This window comes from Melospiza melodia, chromosome 9, assembly GCF_035770615.1.
Source record: "Melospiza melodia melodia isolate bMelMel2 chromosome 9, bMelMel2.pri, whole genome shotgun sequence".
Taxonomy (NCBI): domain Eukaryota; kingdom Metazoa; phylum Chordata; class Aves; order Passeriformes; family Passerellidae; genus Melospiza; species Melospiza melodia.
The window spans coordinates 31,971,795-31,990,277 of record NC_086202.1 but is presented as its reverse complement, the minus strand read 5'-3'; the positions used below and the strand labels follow the sequence as shown (position 1 = coordinate 31,990,277).

The window sequence follows — 18,483 nt, the reverse complement described above, 5'->3', positions numbered from 1 at the left end:
TGTTGTGGCCACAAGGGACAAGCAGAAGGAGCACACCTTGGGAATGTCCCTTGTGCACTCTCCTCTGGCCTGAGGATGGGTTTTGGCCAGGAAAATTGCCCTGATGGAGCACTCTGTTGTCTCCAGCTGCTTTCTGCAGCTGTCTGCATGGCAGAGGAGGTGGGGGGAAATGACTCTGGTTAAAAATAGAAAGGTGGATTAGGAAATGTGAGCATTGGTTTCAGCATCCAGCAGGGCTGCTCTCACAACTCGCTGCTGCCACCGAAAGGGGAAGGACTTGCTCATACTCCTTGTCTGCAGAAAAGCAGGAGAAGAACAGGTTTTCCTGCAAAAAACCAGCAAAAGAGCAGGTTTTCCACCGTGGAATCATCCAGGCACAGGAGAGGAGGAGGGGGATGCCTCTGAGAAAATCTTGTTGAGCTCTGCTGGCACAGGTGACACAGCCCAGGTGTGCAGGGACTGGAATTCAAGTGAAGGCTCCCACTGGAAAGGTTTGGTTTAAGCTCATCTGGGTTAGTCTGCCCAAATTAAGGATGAAGATTTAAGGAGATTTACTCTGCTCTTTGAATTGTTCTTATTCTGCTGTTTTATGAGGAAAGTTCTACTTGTAGGGGAAAAAAAAGCAAAACCAAAAAATAGTGAGGGTGTGATTTCGCTGAATGTGAATGTGTAATATGACACTCTCAGAAGAGACTTTATTTTGCAATAAGTGTGTGAAGTGTCAACAGACAAGCCAAGGGGAAATAACTCTGCTTTGGAAACTATGGACTTCTAAAGTTGCTTTTAGGAAGTGTTTGCTGTCCAGTGTTTTGTCACCAGCCTTTAGTGTTTATCACTGTTCCTTGTGGTTATCACTGGTCCTTTTGATATATTTTCTGTTGCCTTTCCTAAAACAACTGAACTCCTAAAAACAGTTAGAAAAACAATTTTTTTTTTATTTGGGAAAAGTTTGTTTCCTGCTGCTTTTTTTTCCCCTTTGATTTTGGGAGTTTGAATTTACTTTTATTTGCTTTTTAAATTTTTTTTAAAACTCTTTATCAGCTTTTAGAACAGTTTGAGTTCTCCTTGGTTCAGCTGCTGTTGTTGTAGCATGTGTTGTAGCAGTGATCCAGCCTGTACAGTGTTTAGAAAGAAATATCCAGGGACATTTCAGATATCCTAGATAGATCCTAAAACTCAGGATTCACCCTGTACCAAGCATTCCCTGCACAGGATGTGGTTAGGGACTGCAGCAGTTATTTTTCATAGCTAAAGAATGTTTATCTAATACTTAGTTTAGAAAACCTGTCACATTTCCTGGGCAAATACTTTGAAGACAAAGAGCATTTATTCATTTTGAGAAGCTGTGAATACAAGGTGGAATTCAGTATCAGTTTCCCTTTACCTGGAGTTGTTCTACCTTTTAAAAGTGAATTTAAGAATTGAAGTTACACTTCTCTGAAAGAGAATCTTGAAGACAAGCAGGTATTTTTATTCATTTAAGTTTCACAACACTTCAGCATGATTTCTCACAGATTACTGGGCTGCTTTAACCAGGAGTAAAAATTCATTGGTCTCAGTGATAGGTATATTAAATTTATTTAATATATTTAATATTTAAATTATGTAAATTTAAAAGATCACTTCAGCAGTCAAGCAGGTTTTTTTCACCACTAAGAACATGGATGCTGTAATACTTGATTTATTTTTTAAAACAATGAAGTTGAAGACATTTGACTCCAGTTTATTTGTATTGCAGAAGCTGATGCTTTGGGATTGTTGGGTATTAAGCATTATGGGTGAGAAGGATTTAGTTGAAAGACCACCAGCAAGTGAGTTTTGGTGTAACTTTGATTTCAGTTTCATCTTCCCAGCTTTCTGGGTTTTTTCCATATGATTTCAAACTCCTTTGGTGTTTTGCAATTTTCCCTTTTCATCTCAGCCACCTGCTTTGCTCTGGGGACATTGGTTTGTCTGTTCTAAGCCAGTCACACCCCACCTAAATCCTGGCATTGTTCAGCTCCCTCAGAGTGCTTGGATGTTGCACTGAGGTTAAAACAACACAGAACAACCTCACCAACAGCACAGGATGCTGGAGCAGCTCTGTGGGACAGACCTGGGGGACACCGAGCTGTCCCTGAGCCAGCAGAGTGTCCTGGGGACACCGAGCTGTCCCTGACCCAGCAGAGTGTCCTGGGGACACCGAGCTGTCCCTGACCCAGCAGAGTGTCCTGAAGGGGACACCGAGCTGTCCCTGACCCAGCAGAGTGTCCTGGGGACACCGAGCTGTCCCTGAGCCAGCAGAGTGTCCTGGGGACACCGAGCTGTCCCTGAGCCAGCAGAGTGTCCCGGCCCAAGGAGGCCAATGGAGCCGGGGGCAGCAGCAGAGCATTGGCAGCAGGGCAGGGAGGGATGCTGGCCCTGGGGCAGCCCTGGAGGCACCTCTGCAGTGCTGTGTCCAGCTCTGGGTGCTGAGCACAGCAGGGCTAGGAGCTGCTGGAGCTGAGCAAGGGCCTGGAGCATGTGGGTGCCCTTCCAGGCCAGGCTGAGGGAGCTGGGGCTGCTCAGCCTGGAGAGGAGCCCCAGCTGAGAGGGGCCCTCAGGCCTGGCTGGGCCTGGCTGCAGGGAGGGGCAGAGCAGGGCCCAGGCTCTGCTCCGGGGCCCAGCCATGGCACCAGAGCCACGGGCAGGGCCTGAGCCCAGCAATTGCCCTGCACAGGAGGCACAACTTGTGCCCTGGGCAGTGCCCAGCCCTGAGCACATTGCCCACACGGCCTGGGGGCTCTCCTCCCTGGGGCTGGGGCACAGCTGGCTGCACACAATGCTGTGCCCTGGGCTCTGGGATGGCCCTGCTGGGGCAGGGAGGGGACACAAGGTGCCCACTGAGCTCCTGCAGCCTCACACACCCTGGCATCCTGTGATCTGTTGGGCAAACCTTGAGAAACTTTATTTTTTCTTAATACAATTGCACAGAGAGAGTGGGCAGATGTTTCAGGTGGTGAGGGGATCTCTTATTCTGGTGGAGTTATGAAAAGTGATATTGCAAAAGCCAAATGAGAAATGAAAGCAGCTTTTCTGCTGTGTTTGCCTTCACAGATCTCCTAGCAGCTTGTGGGAACAGAAGTGGTGCAACTGTTTGCTGGGAACAGGATTTTAGAGGAGGGAAGAAATGCTTCTGGGGAGCTGAGAGTGAAGCCTCATAGCCCAGAACCAGTTTGCCCCTGGTTTAATTTCTGAGCTCCTAAATTTACATCAGCACCTCTTTCCCAAGCCACATGTGTTTTAAATGATAACAATATAAATGTGTTTTAAATGATAACAATATAAATGTGTTTTAAATGATAACAGTATAACTGTTTAGCACAGGGACTGTTTGCAAACATTTTTCTCTCTGGTGGTGGCCTGGCTTTTATCAAATGTGAAAGGAAAGGTGGGAAAAGAATTGATCTGGTAATTCTGGGTTACTTAAGCTAAGAGCACTAGGTTACTGATTTGGATTTATCTGGGAGAAAAGTGACCCAGGCTCAGACTTTTGTTAATGTTTAATGTTGTGTAACGTTCTGCCCAGGCATAATTGAGCCATCAGTGCAGGAGTGATCCTGTTGGGGGGGGTTTATTGTGAGTGATTACAGAGCCTGCTGTGGCTTTCATTTCATTGCAGCCTGAGCTCATTGATGAACAGGGTCATCATTTATTTACAGTTCTTGGGATCCTTTCACACTGATTCTCCTTCTTTTGGGCATGGAGGAGGATAAGGAGACCCCACAAAGTTATCTGAAATACTCTGCCCTCTCTTTCTGGTGGTGGTTTGGCATTTCCCTGGTTCTTGCAGCCTCTCCACTTTCTCCTAATCCTGGTGATTTTCTGGATTGTGGATTTTTCTGGATTTTCTGGACAATCTGGATTATGCCACTGGGCTGGAAAGCATGTGACCTGGGCTTGGGAGGAGCCTCAAAGGATGGAGGAAAAGAGAGACTGAAGAACACACTCTACTGAGATAGAAAGGAAAATAAGGAAGAAAAAAGTCAAAGAACACAAACACTCCTGCAGGTTCTTGTCTAGGTCTCATTTTGAGATGGATGCTCCTGATTTTTCTCAGTGATTTCCCTGATTTTGTGAGATTATTGAATAATACAGTTTGCCATGCAGAGCTTTGAAGCAGATAGGGAGTCCTGCCTAAAAAGTACCTTGGAAAACAAGTGAGCAGAGCTGCAAAGAGCAGCTGTGGCTGCCCCTGGATCCCTGGAAGTGTCCCAGGCCAGCTTGGAGCAGCCTGGGACAGTGGAAGGTGTCCCTGCCCATGGCAGGGGGTGGAACTGCATGGGCTTTAAGGTCCCTCCCAACTCAAACTGTTCTGGGACTCTGTGAAGTGGATTTATACTCAGAAATAACTTTGGGTTGAAGATTTCAGTTCTGTTGAATCTTTGAATAATCAGAGGAGGAGGCATCCACAAGTGAGTGTTAGGACAGACTTGGCAATTTGTGGATCTTCAGTGGGGACCTGTTGAGCTTTGTAAGGCAGGAAAGAGAAATGTGAAGTCCCTGAAAGACCTGAGCACTACTGGCTTGGAGCTTTGCATGTCCTGTCCTAGAGAATTCACTGACACAGCTGAGCACAGTCTGAGCTCATCCACCTGCCTGCAAAATCACCTCAAGCCTACAGAGTAGTAAAAAGGTAGTCCAAAAATACTTGGGGTCACATTTTCACAGTGGAAAGTGGTTTTCAGCTGCCTCCAGGGTTGTCATGACTGAACTTGGAGGTTGCTGGCTGCCACCAGCTGTCTGAAAGCTGCTGTGCCTTTTCAATCAAACTGTACAAACACAAAAAAGGCAAGATGTTGTGCATTGGAAGCAGCAGTGTTATTTGTCAGTCAACTGCCTGGAATAAAAAAAAAATCTCAAGAAAAAGGAGATGGCAGTGATTGGGGGCAAGTTTTCCATAAAGCAGCTACTACTCCTCCCTAGAGAAATTACATGGCAACACTTGTAACTGCAAGCACTTGAAATTGTAAAGATGTTGTGTTTGTGTGGCAAAGCTCTGGAAAATAGACACAGCAGTGAGTTTTAGCAGTGCAGTTCATCACTGCTGTCGTGGCCCCAGGCAGGGAAATCAGACAGAAAGGAGCATTTTGGTCATTCTGGCTGAATTCCCAGTGAGACTCCTGTGGGTGGGCAGGCCCAGAGAATTTGTGGCTGCCCCTGGATCCCTGGCAGTGCCCAGGGCCAGGCTGGACATTTGGAGCAGCCTGGGACAGTGGAAGGTGTCCCTGCCCATGGCAGGATGGGTTTTATCAATTTTTATCAATTCCAGACCATTCTGGGATTCTGTGCTGTGCCATCCCATTCCAAGTGCTGGGTTTGGTGGAGGCCCCCACCAAAATCATCTGAAGTTTGTCTTGAGGCTTCATTCTGCCTTTCACCCATCTGGCCTGACTAAATAATCCATGAACTAAAGTGGTTGCTGCTATTTTTAGGCAGTGCAGATCACAAAGGAGAACATAGATGCAACATTTCTTCATATCAAGCTCCCTTGCCTGCTGTCTGACCCCCAATTCTGTGCCCTCCCTTAGGGGACACAAGTCCCCTTGTCCTCAATGATTTATGCAGCATCTACAATAACAGGGCCTGTTGCTTTCGGACGTGGGTGCATTCATATTTTATGTCTCTGCCTGCCCTTCATGTTTTATTTACTGGAGAGTGTAAGGAAATTGGTTACTTGGCAAAAAGTGGCTTTTAGTGGGCTAAGGAGCTCCAGGTCTCCTGAATTTTGGGCTGGCGCTGTGTCTGCTCTGCTCCCCAGGGGCTGTTCCACTGCTTCTCAAGAGCTTTCTGAATATTGATCCTTCCTCCTTGCTGCTCCAGAAAGGAAGGAGAGCCTGCAGCCTTGCTGCTGGCAGCCTGTCTGCTGCAGATTGTGTTTGGGGGGGGCAAGAAATCCCAAAACCAGCCAGGAACGTGGTCTCCTTGTGCTGTCCAGGAGCTCAACTGTGTCCCCATTAAATCTGAATTTACATGGTGGCATGTCTTACATTTCAGACTGATCCAGACCAGCACAAGTTTGTGTTGGGATCAGATAAATTCCAGACCCCTCATTGTTTCACTGCTGATGTGAAATCAAACCTAGAATTAGACCCTTGTTGTCAGTGCTGTTGTGGCTGCATACTTCAGCAGGAGCTCTGCCACTGTACTTTTTATGCCCTCACCCACATGAAATATTTGTGGATTTAAGTTATTTTCAGACCCAGTGAAAAGCTTTTGCAATGCTCAAGGACAAATAATAATATATTTACTTTTAAAAGATAACCTCATGTGTATTTTTATTGTATTTATATCCTGTGCTATATCTGGTAGCCCCACCCTTACCTCTAAAAACCACACAAACAAAACAAAAAGACCTGAACAACCCCCAAACTCCAACTTCTGTGACTGTTTAACATCTTTTGGTGTGTACTTTAGTGTTTTTATCTTGTTTCCAAAACACCACTTGTATTTTTCCCACCAGCAATCATTTCAACAGCTCTTGTGTGGCTTGCAGGAAGATTTTTTGTTTCCTTTTTAATAACTGGAATAATTTAATAACTGGAATATGTTGTATTTTATCAGGTTTAGGAGGTGTGGGAGATTTATCTAAAAGTTGCATGTCAGAGCACAGCTCCTGTAGAGCAGGTCTGGTTGTGGGCTGGGTGCCCCTCATTTGTTTTGTACTCCTGAGATATTCTGGAGGCTCATATGCATTTCCCAGGCCTGGAGGGAATTTTGGGGAGTCACAGAGCCTGGCATGAGATGTCTCCATGGGCTTTTCCTGCTTCCAGGGGCTCCTTGTCAGATCACACAGTCCCAGCATGGTTGTGCTTGGAAGGGACCTAAAAATCCTCTCATCCCAAGCCCTGCCATGGGCAAGGACACCTTGCTGCTCCCTGGGCTTCCCCACCCTCCCAGCCTCCAGTCTAAAGCCCCAGATGAATTCCTGCAGTACCAGAACATCTTTTCTCACCCCTGCTGCTCAGAGGAGCCCTTGCACATCAGAAAGAGCAGCAGAATTGTCTTTCCTTGGTTTTGTTTGCAGCAGGGATAGTGGATCCTGCTGGACATCCCCAGGAAACCTTTGGGAAGGGTTTATTCAGGTAAATTCCCAAATTTAGTTATTTCTTGTGTGGCTGTGCTGTAGGGAGATGGAAAGCAGCATCATCACACTCTCCTACATCTCCTGATTTTTCCAGACCAACTCTGCAGTAAAAGGCTCCCTCTCCTTCCTGCATGTGCATGTGCTGAAGAGACTTTTTTGATTTTTGGTGCAACTCTGAGCAGGTATTGCTGGAAAAAGTAGACTCTGTTCAAAAATTCAGACTGCTGCTTCATTATAACCCTTTTATCCTCAGCCTCAGCAGCTTTTTCCAATACTCCTGCAATCTCCCATCCTTCCCCAGCAGTCACAGAGCCCTGGCTCCATGGCCATGGATCTCCTGATCCAGCTGGGAGAGCAGATAGCTCATTGTGGGGCTATTTTCAGGGCAGCACCTCATTGGCATCCCTGCCTTGCTGTCCTTAATACCTTGCTAATCTGAGCTTCACCCACCTACAGATTGAAATCTTTCCTCCTCTCCCTCCCTCCCTCTCATCTGTTCACGCTTAACAACAACAAATAATTAAAGATCTTTAAACCAGATGCCTCTGGAGCTGCTTGGCCACGCAATACTTTGCTTCAGAAGGGAGGGAGGTTGGTTTGTTTGGGTTCCTCTTTCTGGAAGAAGAGCAGAGCCACCGAGTTCCTGCAGTTGTGGCTGCTGTGAGATGCAGGGCTGGGCCTTGTTGCATTTAACTGTTCGTGTAACAGCAGCTGGGAAAGGCAGGCTTGCTTCTGCAGTGATCCTCTCAGAGACAGGCATTCCTTTGTTAATTAAATAATTAAAGTTAATTAAATAGTTAATTCTCATGTCCACTTCCCAGGGGGGAATGCTGGCTGTTATTAATTGTTTTTCCAAGGGTGGATGTGGCTTTTGAGTGCCTGAACCAACTGAGATTATCTAAGCAGTGGGCTGTGTTGGCTGTGTTTGCTGGGAGCAGCGTGTGGTGGGTGCCCTGCAGAGAGCTGCACTAATACTTTGTGAGATTGTGAGAAACACAGCTCACTATTGAAAAGTTTTATAAAAGTTTGTTCAGGGATAAAAGAGATGAATCCAAGTACTGGGATGCTTGGCTATTTGCACTCTGTTAACTTAAACCATGTTGTCTATAAAACCGTTCTTAAACCATGTGTGCTCTATATGCTGTTACATTAATATTCATAAGGATTTTTGTATATATTCAAATTTGAGTTTTAACCTTTGACTTATCTTCATGCCATCTTGTAGATGAGACCAATATATTTTATTTTTTCTTGTTGTATTTTCATTCCCTAATAATGAGGGTCAATAAATTCTTCCCTTTTTTTGGGTGCTCTGGCTTCTATTTCTGTTATCTTGTATTTCAGATAAGACAGTCCCCAAATGTGGCAAATCACTTTTAATTCTTTTACACCATTTTCTGAGTTAGTTACATGAAAAAATAATTTCAACATTATGCTACAGTCTAAGATAGGACATATGACACTGCTAGTTATAAAAGCTATATGGTGCATACATAAACTGACAGATTATACTATACCAAAAGCAGTAATTACAAATTGCACTATATCAGGATTTTTGTGACCAATGATAACTTGCAAAACAAAAGTTAATACAGAAATGCAAAAGCCAATAACTATTTGTTATTTATAACAAGAGGAAACGCATGCAGGAGGGCATCTTCCAGTCTGTGCTGTAAGTTTTGGCTTGCCTTCTTTTAGTTAAAATAAAATGTTTAGACTGGTAAGGAGAATTTGCTTGAGAGTGTGCTGGCAGCTGGACACCCCTCAATTCTTTCTGTGGCAGGAGCAGAAGGATCACATGCCCACCCATTCAGGAGGCATCTGATGGAAGTGTTTTTAGTTATTTCTGGCTGTGAAGGGTGGACAAAGTGCTGGCTGAGCTTTGCAACTGTTTTGGGTTGCTTTGCTCTTTGTTTTGGGTTGCTTTGCTGTTTTATGGGCTGTGGGTGAGTGCTGGGTGACAGCATTCCCCAGGTGGGGGACTTTGGAAGGTGAAATCTTGTTCAATTTCAAACTCACAGAGAGCAGGGTTAGACTGGATATCAGGAAAAAATTCTTCCCATGAGAGTGGGCAGGCCCTGGCACAGGGTGCCCAGAGCAGCTGTGGCCGTCCCTGGATCCCTGGCAGTGCCCAAGGCCAGGCTGGAGCAGCCTGGGACAGTGGAAGGTGTCCCTGCCATGGCAGGGGGTGGCGCTGGGTGGGCTTTAAGTTCCCTTCCAACCCAAACCACTCTGGGATTTCACAGCTTCACAGCTTCATTTCCATGGCAGGATCACAAGCTGCTCACACATCCTCAGTACCTGCGGCTGAGATTCCCTTGTTTGGCTGGAATTACAGGTTACCTTTGGAACTGATTTAATTGATGTGCTCAAATCCTACCAGTCCAGCCTGTGGATCTGTTATCCAGCCATGCAGATTTTCCTGTTCAGTGTGCCAGGTAGTGGAGGGATTTGCTGAAGAAAGGATGGCTGAGAGCCACAGTTGCAGAGATGTTCCCTGGCATTGTGCACAGCCAGGTGCCTGATGGACATCTCCATAAAGGTGTGAGGACAGCATGGCACAGGCACATCCCTGTGCCTCAACTGTGCCACTAGAAAAGGAATTTAGAAGCAATTGGATGTGTCTGCAGGAGGAATTTACTTCTGAGGCTTGCATGTGGTTATTGAAATATTCATAATTTCCAGAACAGTTAGATGGTGAGATTTGAGGTTTTTATCTTCCTTTATTTCACCTTCTTTGTGAACCTAATTGATCATGACTTTTGAGCTGAGGGAAATATGTAAAACATATTTTGCAGCCTTTGAACACACTGTAATGACTTTGAGTGACTCTGCTTGTGATCTGGGCACTGGTTTGATGTGTCCCTGGTGGTACTGTCACCATTGCTGTCAGTGTGGAAGGAAGTGTGTTTTCAGTATTATTTTGTCATCCTCAATCATCTCTCAGTTAAAATTGTAAGGAATGCTTCTTGTTTCAGGGAAGATGTTTGTGTACTCCTGTTCTTTGGGTTCAGTGTCAGCAGCAAGATTTGAGCAGGGATTTGCTGGTGTCTGTCACAGGTCACTGATGGGAGCAGTGTCACAGGATTTGCTGGTGTCACAGGTCACTGATGGGAGCAGTGTCACATCTAACATGGATTGGGAGCAGCTGAGTGGGAGCCGTGGATGGAATGAGTAGGAATAGTCTGACACACAGATAAAGCTGTGAGCAAGGCACTGGGCAAGGAATAGCTTGAGTTTCTGGAGGCCAAATTCTGAAATTTGGAGCTTGTTGGATCATCAAAGTGTGGCATTCAGTGCCCAAAACACTGAGCAGCAGTGATGAAATTGCCTGTAAAAGGCAAAAGCCCCCCTGGAGCAGGAACCAGAGCTGCTCTGAGTTGTTTGGCACCCTCCTTGTGGGATGGCTGGGCTGGGAAGGGGAGGATTTGTGTCCCCAACCCCACTGGGTTTGCTGTCAAGGCCAAGTGGAAGATCTGCACTGCAAACAGAGGGATTTGGCTTCCTGTGATGGAGTGTAAAGAAAGTTTTTGGGATTTGGCAAATAAACCACGAGGGTTTTTCCTGCTTGTAGCATAACCACAAAAAGGAAGATGCCAGGACAGTTCATCTGCAATGTCAGGAGATGTAAGACACATCACCATGCAGGCTGTACACCCATAATTTGTTGGCAGTCAAGATGGTTTGGGATTTTTTCCTTTTTTCTTCCCTTTTCTGTGTTTATGATTTTTCTAGGCCAACTATGCAATGGGAGCCTTTCTCTCCTTCCTGCAGATACATGTCTTGAAGAGACTTATTTGATTTTTGATACAACTCTGAGTAGGTATTGCTGGAAAGAGGAGGACTCTGTGTTCCAAAATTCAGACTATTTACACAAGAAATAATCTTGAATACGTGTGGTGTTTTGTCTTTCAGACCAAGGAACACTCAGTGTTACATGAAACTAAATTAATAAAGGCAAACCCAGGGATTGTTTTTGTTTTCCAAGAGGAATGGCATTGAAAATGAATAATGTTGGTGGTGTGTCTTTTTGGGTGGGTTTATGAAAAGTAACAGCTGAAGTGCAGAGAACAGCATTGTGCATGAAGATATTCACATTTCAGCTCTGGAGGCTTGGAGTCTTTGATGTGGGTCTGATGTGTTGGGACTTCAAAAGCTGGATGTTTGAAATAAAATATTTATATTGCTAATGAAATATGGAAATATTATTCTAGGCTGGGAATCGTAGCATGTAAATCTAGTTTTCTTTTGCTTTAGTTACAACCCTGGCAGAGGCACTGGGGAGGGAGCAACTCTTGTGGTCTGGCTACTGTCTCATACATGGCCAGTAACAAACCCTAATATTAAAAAAATATGTCAAGTAACTGATTTGAGTCTTCAGTGAGGATCTGTTTTCTCTGTGATTTCTGCCAGGTTTCCTTTTCCAAATCTGCATGGCTGGTTTGGCAAATTATGCTGGAGTCTGCACTTCAGAGCCACGTTACCATCAGTCACAAGACTGCTCTCAGTTTCCTTGGGCACAACTTCCCTTTCTGTTCCCATGATTTTTTAATTTTTAAATTCATGCTGCCACTTAGATTCCCAGAGGTTTCCAACAAATCTGACTTTCTAATAATAAATGGCTTTTAGGTAGTCACTGGAGGTAAAAAAAACCCTCACAAAAACCTCAAAACACCTGCACTAATTGAATTAAAATATGGAGCATGTCACAAACGTTTAGCCTCTCCTTTTTTTCCTGCTTCCATCCTTGTAGGGAAAAAAACCCCACTTTTTCTGCCTTTTTAGTGTTTGATCTGTTTCCCTTTGAGGCTGTTTGTGGTTGTGTGTCAGTGAGGGGAGGCTGGGCAGTGTCGGGAGCGTCGCTGTGCGCTCTCAGTGCCCGATTGTCTGCGGGGTGGCACGAGGACGTGGGGCTCCATTTCCAGCCCTGACCCAGATGCTCAGGCAGCACAGGGATGTGTGCTCAGCTCAGCTCTGCTCTGCTCTGCTCTGCTCTGCTCTGCTGGGGACAGAGCCTGCTGCTGCCTGAGCACAGAGCCCACAGCACTCAGGGCTGCTCTGTCCCCATCCCACACGGGCGAGGTTCGAGCGTGGCGTGGTGCCCAAGGGGTGTGGGTTGGTTTGTGGGCTTGGTTCTGCTGTAGGAAGCTGCTGAAGCATTGAAGGTCCTGAGGTCTGAGCAGGTTATTCATAAAATCACAGAAAAGTTTGGGTTGGAAGGATCTTAAAGCTCATCTTGTTCCACCTCCTGTCATGGGTTGCACCTTCTGCAGGTGCTCCATTCCAGTCTGGCCTTGGACACTTCCAGGGATCCAGGGACAACCACAGCTTCTCTGGGCACCCTGTGCCAGAGCCTCACCACCCTCACAGGGGAGAATTTTGTCCTAATATCCAGTCTAAACTAATTTTGAAAGATTTGTGATGTTCTGTTAATATTTTCACCCCGCCCCCCTGTCCCTCTCCCTTTGCATTTGGGGGGGGGGGGGAGCATGGACTTCCTATTGCAGCTGTTCAAAAATAAGCCAATATTGGTCCCACTTCATTGCAGATGTTGAATTGTTTTAGGATTGGGACATTAGGATTGTGGAGTGGAGTACAAAGTGGGATGGGTGCTTGGGTTACACCTGGAATAGGCAGAAAGGCTCTGCCTCCCTGACTTGGTGCAGCTTCCCATCCTGAAATAATTGCAACTTAAACCTGCCCTGCTCCATCCTTTCCATTCCAGGATTGTTGGAAGCAGGATTTCTGTCCTGGGAAATAAAAGCCCTGCTTGGCAGCTGCTCCTGGGGTGGGACTGCTGCTCAGGTGAGGCCTCCTCCTGAGTGTTTGCTGGTTTTCATCACTACTGCCAAGCACCAGGAAGGTGGGAGAGGAAGAAAGCTGAGCTGTAGGGCTGTAAACCACAGAATTAGGGAATTGTTTGGTTGGAAGGGCCTTGAAGACCATCCACTTTCAGTTTCTGCCATGAGCAGGGACACTTTCCACTCAGACCAGGCTGCTCCAAGCTCTGGTGGAAACTCATGGAGGGAAATACTCCCTGGTGGTGCTCCCATCTGGAGGTGGGATCTTTTTGGTTATCCAAGTGTGCTGCAAGTACTCTGGGTTTTAAATCCTCCATGCTCAACTCTGGGCTTGTGTTCTGAGCTGTTACACCCATGAGTGGATTTTCATTTCTGGGTGTTTTTTTAATAATTCAATTAGGATAGAAAATATATGGTGAGGGTTTCTTTTTCTTCTTGGTATCAAGTAATTTAGAAAAAAGCAGGCTGCTCAGGGATTGATGTGGTATTCAGGCTGGGCTTTGTGTAAGGAGCTGTGTTCAGGGGATGTGGGTGTTGCTTTGCATTTTCACCCCAGCCTTTCTTTTCATAGTAGCAGCTCCTCTTGCTCTGACTTCCTGTCCACAGACCAATGTTTTCCATCTGAGGGTGACCTTGGAAACCTGCCTTAGAGCTCTGTGCAACTTGTGAGCCCACCTGTGCCTCAGTGTTATACTTACAGCTATTTTATATTTGCATATATTTGCATTTCCAGCACAAACCCAGCTTTACTGGCCTGTTTTACACTGCCAGCAGTTTCTTGCTTGTTATGGTGCAGAAGAGGTGATGCTGGTTTGGAGACAAGCATGTCCTGGAGGGAGGGAAACACTGCTTGAGAGCTTGTTAGGGCTACCCAGCACATAATTTGTGGCAGGCAGCTCCCTTCCCTTGCAAATTGGTGTGCAGAGGTGCTTGTCAAGCACAGGATGTCCAGTTATTGAGGTGTCACAGTGTTATTGTTGGCCATGATGAAATGCCTGGACAGGAGGTGACTATAGCAGTGACTCAGGCCCTGCTGCTGTGAACAGTTTGTTTTGTGCTCTAAAAAACACAGGACAAGGGCTCCCAGTTTGTTTTGTGCTCTAAAAAAACACAGGACAAGAGCTCCCAGCTTTTATTGGGGGCACTCGGTCTCTGGGTGACTCCTGCTCATCATTCATGGGGAATTCACTGCTGGGCTGGGTTGTAAAGCATTAAATCTTCAGCCCTTACAGCAGCTGCTTTCTCTGCTTATTTGTGTGCACACATTATCAGTGTGAACCTCAAAGTTTGGTTTCCAAGGGCCAAAATGTCACTATTGTACCTTCCAGCTGTGCTTATGAACCTCTCTCATTTAGACTCTCATTTTTCACCAAGGGTTGAAATCCTCTCCGCTTCTCTGGGCTGTCTGGGAAGGATGCTGAGGGTTGCAAGTGGAGCACAGCAGTGCCTCTGAAAGGATTTCCTGGCTCCTGGTGACGAGTTGCTGAAATAGCTTTTTATTTGACTGATTTCTATAGTGACTGTTGCCCTGGCAGCAAAGCTTAGAGAGTAGAAGCACAAACACGAGCAGGGCACAATTTGATTTTAGTAGGCTTAGCTTTTCTTTGCTTTGGTTGGGTTTCAAAGTGCTTTAGGAGGAGTTTCAAGATGAACAAACAGATAAGGGAGGTGGTCTTTTACTGGTTTGAGTGGATGTGGTTTTGTCTCATCAATGTTAATTGTGAGAATTAACCATTTCTGCTGCAAGGAGACCCCAGACCTGGGCCTTGTCCTCAGCATGGAGGCCATGTGGAGCTGGTCCAGAGGAGGCCTTGGAGCTGCTGCAGGGCTGGAGCCAGGCTGGGAGAGCTGGGGGTGCTCACCTGGGGAGGAGAAGGCTCCAGGGAGAGCTCAGAGCCCCTGCCAGGGCCTGAAGGGGCTCCAGGAGAGCTGGAGAGGGACTGGGGACAAGGGATGGAGGGACAGGACACAGGGAATGGCTCCCAGTGCCAGAGGGTAGGGATGGGTGGGATATTGGGAATTAGGAATTGTTCCCTGGCAGGGTGGGCAGGCCCTGGCACAGCTGTGGCTGCCCCTGGATCCCTGGCAGTGCCCAAGGCCAGGCTGGAGCAGCCTGGGACAGTGGAAGGTGTCCCTGCCATGGCAGGGGTGGCACTGGATGGGCTTTGAGGTCCCTCCCAAGCCAGATCATTCCATGATTCTCATGTGGAGAGAATTCATCAGCTGATGAATTCATGGCTGATTATCTTGTTCTTCAACCAAAAAGTTTGATGCTCCCACCTTTGCTCTTGTGCCCAGCTGATCTGAGAAGAACAGGTCTTGATGGGCAGGGTTGGAGCAGTGCACCCCAAATCCTTGTTTAACCCTCTGGCCAAGGTGTAGGTGGAAGTGGTGGTGGGAATTACACCCCATGTTTTGAGTTAGCACTTCAGTGTTTGCTGGCAACAGGGGAAAAAGGTCCTGTAAACACAAGGAGGTGCCACCTGGAGCCCTTGATGAGGTTGTTTCATCCTGCTCACTCTTGTGTGGGCATTTTGAGGTGCTGGTTTTCCACAGCACCATTATCACGATGCAGTTGGTATTGTTATGGTAATCACATTGTTATTTATAATTCCTTGTTGGGTTCAGGCTCCTTAATGAAGCAGCTCTGCTGCAGGTGGAGGGAATTTTTAGTCAGCCAAGCTAAAGAACCTGTGGCAGAGCTGGGGAGGTTTGTGTGTGCCTCATCCTGGGCTGACACTGCTCCCCACCTTCTGTCTTCAGGAGAGGAGAAGACCTTTTGTGGAAGGGAAGGGCTCAGGGAGAGCTGTGAGTCCCCCACAGTTTCTGCAAACCAAACCCCATCAAGCTTTCATGGATGCACCAGAGGGAATGAGGAATTTTTAATGTGGCAAGCTCGAAGGTGTGAGTAAAGAAGCTTTTTTGCCTTTCCTCCCCCATTAGGCAGGCTGTGAAAACAGGCTTGAATAAGAAGTAGTGTTAAAAATTTTAGTTGGTTTTCCTCATTTTAACTCTCAGTGAAAACAACTCACCTCCACGGCAGAGGATTACCTTTTCTCCTGTATCATTAATTTGCTTTTACAAAAGGTGCTTGATAGTGATTTCCACTGGTGGTGTGAGAGCACATTTTGGAACTGAAGGTAGATTCCAGCAATGTTGCCCAAATCTGCAGTTTTACTGCAAGGCACACTTTTGTTGGTTTTTGTCAGGCTGCCAGGCCAGGTATCCTGGGGTCACACAGCATTTTGGGACTCTTGTGCCAATATCCAAGCTATTTGCAGCTGGAAACAGATTTTTCCATCTGGAACTCATCTTAGCACCTGCTGGAAGCTTTCATGGAATGGTTTAGGTTGGAAAAGCCCTCTAAGCTCAACAAGTCCAACCATTCCCCCAAGCACTCCCAAGGCCTAACCCCTGTCCCCAAGTGCCACATCTACAAATGTTTTAAATCCCTCTAGGCAGGGATGGTGACTCTGCCACTGCCCTGGGCAGCCTATTTCAGAGCTAGACAACCTTTTCCATGGAGAAATTTTTCCCACTATCCAATCCAGACCTTCCCTGGCAGTGGAGATGTAGTTTGGAGGTTGGCTACAGGCTCTTGAGCTGTGTCTTTAAATGTTGTTGGGGTGGACAGGAGGCTGCTCTGTCAGGTTCAGGAATTTAGGAAATGAGGATTTAGGCACTCCAGTGTTGAAAACTGAAAAGATTTAGTTAATACTGGCCCAACTTGTGTGCCCACAAAGTGCTTAGGCATCCCCAAAGCCAGGCTGGATGGCTGCTGCAGGCCCAGAGCTTGGGTGGGGGAAACAGCGTTAAAAATAAATAACTTTGGCTTTATCATTGTGAGGCACCATCCTTGGAAGCAACAAGAAGTCTGTCAGGATTGTCTGTTGGGAATTTGTGCTGCCAGAGCTGGGATTTGAAATGAGCACATGGAGATGGGCAGGTGGAGCTGAGCTGCTGCTCAGTCCTGGCCTTGTAGGAGCTTCTAATGTGGGTTACCATGCATAATTCAGGCCATCCTTTTGCCATGTTCAGAGCTCTGTAACCAAATCCTGATTTGCTAAACACAATTTGAATAATGAAGCAATCTGAGGCTTGAAAGCCTTCCTCAGTATTGAAAGAAAAGGAAGCAAACAGAGCTGTGTCCTCACTTCTGCTCTAAAACAACACAGATTTGCACAAAGTGGAAGAGTCATCTTCATGCCTTGCTCTGTGGATTTAAATGTCTGCACATTCCTGGTGTCCAGAAGTGAGAGGTGGCCTGTCCAAAGTACTGCCAGTCCTTCCATCCATCCAAGGCTTTTTCTTTTCTCTACCATCACAGTTCCTTCCATGGAAAACCAAATTAAAAACTGCACCTTGTGTTTCTTGCTGAGCTTGGAGGTAACAGATCAGAAAATGAATTGTGTGTGCAGAGTGGTCATGTTTGCATAGGAGTAAAGCTCTGTATCTGTTCTGAGCCACTTCAGTTCAAATCATGCCAGTAGGGTAAATTATTTTGGTTTTCCTCAGTCACAACTTTGCTCCCTTTGACGAAACACAAACACTTGGGAGCCTGTAAGAGGCTAAAAATATTCTTTCAGCTGATAAAGGCTTGGTTTGACTTTTGAAAATATGAAGTGGTTTTTTTTCCCTGTGCTGTTACCTTCTCACTTCATGTTTATGAGCTGCAGCAGAGCACGTGGTCTGTGGGATGGTGGGGCTTCCACTGCTTTCCTCTCCTTGCTCTGGGGAGGAGCAGTTTGGGTTTTTGGTTGAATAAACACCTCAGATCTGAGGATTTGCTGGTGGTGGTTGCTGCCATCACTACCTTGTTTGTTGCCCTTGTCTCAAAAATTCAGGAGGAGATTCCAAGCAAGTAACTTGTGTGTGCTTGTAACTTTTGTACTGGAAGCAATCAGCTTTTCTAAACTATTTCTGCAATTCGTTGAGTATAGAAGTTTCTTATCTAGTTCCTCTTTAAAAAAAAAATAAAATTCTCCTGGTTCCTTTTTTTTATCTGGTAGTCAACATTTCTTTGAATTGGAGTAGTACACCCTGGTAACAGTTGAATTTACCTCACAGAGCTGCTAAATACTTGCAAACCTAAATGATTCAGTTTCTTTTCAGGCTAATCTGCTTGATTATTTATTTTCCTGCTGCTCTTTTGGCCCAGACAGTAGATCCTTGTTTATCTACATCATTTTTTTTTGTGTTGATGACTATATGTGGCACCTGGAGGAGTTCTAGGGTGGGTTGGATGGGGCTTGGAGCAAGGTGGTCTAATGGAAGGTGTTCCTGCTCATGGAATGGGATGAGCTTTAAGGTCCATTCCAACCCAAACCAGTCTGGGATTCTGTGATTTTATGATTTTTGCTTTGCAGAATGAAAAACAGGTTTTGTATTCAGTCACTGGTGCCACACATTCCATTAAGGTACCAGTCTGTAAGAGGCAGAAGAGATTTGTACCACAAATAATACCAAGCATTTGCTCTGTAGCTCCTTAAATTCATGAGTATGATGATTGTAAGAGGAGTTTGGGTGCTGCTCATGGACTAGAGCATTGAAATGGAAAATGTAACAAAATCAGAGCAA

General features: G+C 46.0%; 1 protein-coding gene across 4 annotated transcripts in view; it reads left to right on the top strand.

Moving 5' to 3' along the window:
- SGMS1 (sphingomyelin synthase 1) overlaps positions 1–18,483 on the top strand; it is a 101,904-nt gene that overhangs the window by 67,615 nt on the left and 15,806 nt on the right. Inside the window, exon 1 of one of the 4 annotated variants that reach the window (XM_063164089.1) lies at positions 15,702–15,810. The exons of the other annotated variants lie outside the window; for them this stretch is intronic. The gene's annotated coding sequence lies outside the window, so the exon portion shown is untranslated. Of the gene's footprint in view, positions 1–15,701; positions 15,811–18,483 lie in introns of those variants that run through there. 4 annotated transcript variants of the gene reach the window in all.